Below are 5,727 nucleotides of genomic sequence, written 5' to 3' on the forward strand. Positions count from 1 at the left end.
TAAGTAAAATTTCTACTGTATATAATCAAAAGAGTTCAAACAACCAAATAAAGTTAAGTATAATACCACATACATTCATCATAAAATTTGAAATGATTGAGATATGAAAATTTTGTTATTAGTCTTTGTTCTTTTGATTTTAAGGCTTAAAATCTCATGCTACAATACATTCTCTAAAACAACTCTACTTGTTGAGCGAGAGAGATGCCCCAGCAGTTAAAAATACCCTTGCTATTACATAGAACTTGGGGTCAATTCCCAGAAACTAAATCGGAGCTCACAACTGTCTACAAGTCCAGTTCTGGGAGATGTGACTATCATATATTAAGAAAAGATAAGAAATAAATTATAAAAATCCTACATGAGGCCTGTCTTAACAAAAAGCATTATTAGTCATTTCTTACCACCTGAATATTAGGTATTCAGGCATACTATGGTTATGTTGCTCATGAGGAAAGGAATCAGCTAAGACAGGGTCAGTTGGATTGTTAGATTAACTATGGCATCTTCTTGAGAAAAAACGTAAATTAAAAGCTGAAAAGAAAGAGATGAATTTGGAAATAAGTTTCCTATTGTTCAACAGAACATAAGGGCACGCTCTTTGGTAGCCTGAAAATAAAACACCACTATTCAGATCCAATACTGGGTTCTTCTTTGGTCTGTAAAGTGAATAGAATGTGACAATTGTTTTTGAGCCATATAAAAGCATAAATAAACCCACAAGCATAAGGATGCTGTGTGTGTCTCTCTTCTCAGAAAATGCATGGAGAGAGACACTGAAACTTTGGACATGCTGAGTTCTCCTATTGTGGCTGAACAGGAGGCTTACCATGTAGAGGCTGGACCACATCATGAGAAACACAAACAGGAGGTCTCTAATCATTAATGAAGTTACAAGTGACATGTTGGTATGGTAGCGAACTTGGCTAGGAATACCGAGAACCCACAAGTGTGAAGTTAATTTGTCCCTTTACATTTTCAACCATGGGAAGGTAGAGAAAGGTGTTGATGATCCACATGAAAAAGTGTGATGTAAAAATGCATGACTCAAACTTGGAGTTAAGCCATGCCCACTTGGAATTCTTAGAAGTGACAGTGATGGCTTGAAATATACTCAGTAGAGAAGTAGTGCAAATGGAAAGGCCCCTGGTAACACTATATGCATACAAGACTGCCTTACATGCAACATCGTGAAAAAGGAACCTGACTGCAAAGGATGCCATGACATCTGGTATCAACCTAAACACAATGCTCAAAACATTGACAAGCATTAGGTGTTTGAAGATATCTATGATCTTCTTCAGATGAGGCTGAATTGAGAAGATGTACATGTATAGTATGAAAAGCAGCAAGTTTCCCATGAGTCCAGTGAAAATTACTAACAGGAAGAAGAATCCAGAAATTAGTTCTTTTGGAAACATCATATTAATGAGGTCTTCAGTAATCTTCTGCTACAATAAGACCCAAGCAAATATAAATGTATGGTGTGGTGACATTTCAATCAATAATCAAGGTGGTTTAATGTAGTGATTGAGAGATAAGCACAGAGAGACAGTAGTGAAATGTGCATTATGGATTGAGACCCTTCAAGGATCTGAATTCAATTATTTCTGAGAGCTTGAGAGTGAAAAAGTCATCCTTTAAAAACTCATAAAGAAACACCTATCATGTTAAAATATGAACCAGGGCATATTTGATTCATGTGAAAAAAATAGATTTATATTGTACAGAATTAAATCCTGAACATCAAGAAAACACATAATAAAAATTTTAATGTATAAAATAAAATGGAGAGTTCTCAAAATATATATGAGACAAATGGCTATGAAAGACTTATTTTTTAAATGTCCTACATTGTTAGTCATTATGAAGGTGCAAATTAAAACTATTTTGAAGATATCACCTTTCCCAAATTAGAAAGGCCACACTCAATAAAACAAATAATAGCACATGCTGGAGAGGAAAAATAACTTTTCCAGAGTTCTAACTGCTACATCCAAAATGGAAATCATAGTGGGGTTCCTCAAACAGCTGAAAATTGATCTACCACATGATCTAGCTCTATAACAATGACATGTGACCATAGAACCACACAACTCACTACACAGACACCTGCTCATCTATGCTCTGTTCGTAATAGAAACTGTGAACAGACAAGAGGCCCATCACCAGATTAATAGATGGTAAAAATGTGAGATGTGTGTGTGTGTGTGTGTGTGTGTGTGTGTGTGTGTGTGTGTGTGTGTTTGTGTGTGTGTTTGTGTGTGTATGTGTGTCTGTGTGTGTTTGTATGCATATATAAGAATATTTATGTAAACATAATCCATGAAGTCTGCAGGTGAATGTAGGGTCTACAACAACCATCCTGAGTGAAGCAACTCTGTCCCAAAAATATAAACGCTGCATGATCTCTGTATGTGGATGCAGGCTTTGCTATTGTCTTTGTACTTCCTGTCTAAACAAACACATTTTTAGTTACTTGATATTCCTAGATATCATTGTATCACAGAATAAGCATGTAAGTATTAGTAGTTCTAACCTTGGCTAGGACTCTATTACAAATTCTGTAAGAATAAGGATCATTTCAACAATTACCCGTGTAAGCTATCGAGTTACCGACTTTTAGCTCCCTACCTCTATCTTTACTTTCTGAGCCAAATGTCAGTGTTTGAAACAATGAGGTTCCCACAACTTGTAAAGGTTCCTAAAATAAAGAGAGTAAAACTATACCTAACTACTAAACTGTACAAAACAAAACCTTAACAAAAGAATTTTCTGGAAAAACAAGTATTCAGGTCATGATAGAGAAACTGAATCTCATTAGGAATTAAACTGTCTTGCCAGATAAGACAACAAGGGTAATAATTGGTATGCCTTTATGAGAGATCATTTTTTTATTCTCAAGCATAGTAACAATGAAACTGATACATGTTGGGGACATAGAGACATTAAAATTTGCACTAATCCTGAAGTTTCTTGAGAGATGAAAGCAATGAATGTAGACACACAGTTATACCTCACTGTACACAAAATGCAGTCCAGCAGACCTAGGTCTTGGCTGGGGGCATAAAGCAGCTGAGTGACTCTGTTCCAGCCTAGCCAAGCTGTGTGAGGGAGCCAATACACTGTCAGAATTCAGGTGCAACCTTAACCACCCAGGCTCAGTTACATTCTCCTCATATGCAGGGTAAAATCTATACCCTTAAGCAGATCCACATTCCAAGGCTGGCTTTTCAGATTAAGATCCTAGATATGGCCATGTGGCCAAACAGGGACTATGATAGACCCTAATATGGTGAAGTTTGTGGCCACAAGACAGACAGGATAGGTTATTGGTACAAACCATGTCATATCCATGATATCCAGGCCCACAGTCACTCAGCTATGAAGGGGGAAGGAACTAATCCACCCAGAATACTTTCATGAAAGTTTTGGGGAAGTTGGAAATGGCATTGGTGTCTTCTATGCACAGATGTCAACACAAGCCAATACACATAATCCATATTCAGGTAAGCAGAAGGGAGACTGGCCAAGCTGCAGGGTTGTGTCTAGGGTCTGGATGCATCATAGGTGCAAATGTCAAAGCATTACAGGCTGTACAGATAAAGCAGAAATGGGATCCCAGAGCCCGAGGCTGAGTCTCTGTGAATCCTCTAAAAAAACCATCTAAGAAGTAATCTTCCATATAATTCACTGACTGGAAAATCAGAGTCAACGGAATGTGATACCTGTGCCTTTAAGTTGAGTGCAGTCTGGATGAAAGGCTTTCCTAGACAAAGCTCCTTGCCTCCACTGTTTCTGTGACTTACTGGGGCTACAGATGAAACACTTCAGGTTAAGCTGGGCTGGCTGTCAATCACTTCATCTGCTGCTGTTGCTCTCCTTCCCCAACCCAAACACTGTGATCGGAAACATGAATAGAGCTGAAGACAGCACATTGGACAGACAAAATTATAATAAAAGAGGCAAAATGGACAGAGAAAATGAGAATTAAAAACTAGAGAGAAACACAAACACACATATGAGAAAATATTCACTGTCATCACACCTTCAAATAGTACAATAGAACCAGAATCAAGATAAGGAGGGGCGAAAATGACAAAAACCACATCAGAGTCTTAGTGTACAGAGGGTCCATGGCCTTATGCAGGACACAAACTGACGAAAGAAGTGAGCAGATCATTCCAGTCCCCAGATAAAAAAGTTGGCAGAGTGGATGACAGGGCCAGCAATTGAGAAGGGAATTAAAGACACAAAGGAGAAATTGGCAGGGTAACCTAAACTCTGAGAACAAACAAAAAGTTTGGCAGATGATAGAGGCCTCAATCAAGTCAGAAGCATGGCTAAAAACTGAGGCAGGTGAGATAAAGCTGAGGATTTCTCAGTTGGGAGATGACATCAGGGACTGAGTGTGTCCAGATCTAGGAGATACAACCGAAGTTGATGTAGAGCATGGTGAGAAAAATTTACAGGCTAGGACACCTTAACCAAGAGAAATAGAGCTGATGTTTTCCAAACTTTAAGAAGAAATGATAGTCCAAACACTCCCTGAATATACAGGACCAGAGGGAAGCCACACAGAGAAATGTAAGTGTCAACACACACACACACACACACACACACACACACACACACACACACACACACACACACACAAAAGAACCCCAGAACCAGTCCAAGCACAGAGCAAGGCAGTCTGCAAAGCTAAGGTGGCAGCTCAGAACTTAGCTGTAACATTCCTGACCACACTGAAAAGAGGACACACTATGAGAGAGATGACTGGAGAAAGGAGCTTGAAAGTAGTCAGTACCTTGTAAAGAATAAGCCCCTGTGAGACTGTGCACTGCCATTGGCAGGGGAAACAGTATCTGCAATTAAATGTAGAAGGCAGGTTGAAAATGCAAATGTTTGTGAGAAGATGGGAAGATAGGAAGAAGATGGAGTCCCACACCAGTACAACTAGTACAAATGGTAGAGCACTTGCTAAGATAAAGACTAGAAAATGGCGAGTGGGTGTGAAAGTGGAGAGATGTAGAGAAAATAAGAATAAGAAAATATATTTATAGGAGACATGGGACAGAATATCTGATAAGATCACAGTCTGCACAAGGAGGCTGGAAATCGGGACATTGACAGGGTCTTCATACCTCCCACTCAGTCTCAGGCTACCATGTCTTGGCATCCTCACTGGAGGCGACTCCATCACATATGTGCTGGGAAGGCTTCTTAAACACATGCACAATTAAACTGCACACAGAATGGCAGCATGTCTCTATCCCATGGGTGTGCCCCCCCATGGTACCTCAGGCATTGATAACCTTGTTTTAGTACATTGTTTTGGGGCACCCAGAGGAATAATAATTCAGTCTTCCACCTTTAAAATGAGTCTTCTGGTGAACTTATTTAGTGGGATAGTTCAGGTGCCTTTGAGGGCATACCTTTCCCTAGGTTGAGTTAAACCAGAGAGTCCATTCTGGGAGCTGGAAAGTCATTAAAAGTTATATTTTCTGTATTGGTGGATGTCACCACAACTGTTCAAGCATCTGAGAACTAAACAGGACTCCAGAGAACACACTCTCGGTTCCATGGAACACCATCGTGTCTCCTACTCCCCTACTGCACTTTGGACTCCTCCATGCTCCATGTGGGGCATGATGCCAGTTTCACTTTTACCCACCATACAGGCATTAGTCATGGTTATAAGAAACTTTGTTTCCCCTAGACTCT

General features: G+C 39.5%; 1 pseudogene across 1 annotated transcript; it reads right to left on the reverse strand.

Annotated features, from left to right (window-relative positions):
* Positions 1-493: 493 nt before the first annotated feature.
* Positions 494-1,361, reverse strand: LOC308413671 (vomeronasal type-1 receptor 4-like; annotated as a pseudogene). Its single transcript has one exon. The product of its transcript is annotated as a vomeronasal type-1 receptor 4-like (transcript).
* Between the last annotated feature and the right edge of the window lie 4,366 nt (positions 1,362-5,727).

The sequence above is a fragment of the Micromys minutus genome, assembly GCF_963924665.1.
Source record: "Micromys minutus genome assembly, chromosome: 32".
Classification (NCBI taxonomy): Eukaryota; Metazoa; Chordata; class Mammalia; order Rodentia; family Muridae; genus Micromys; species Micromys minutus.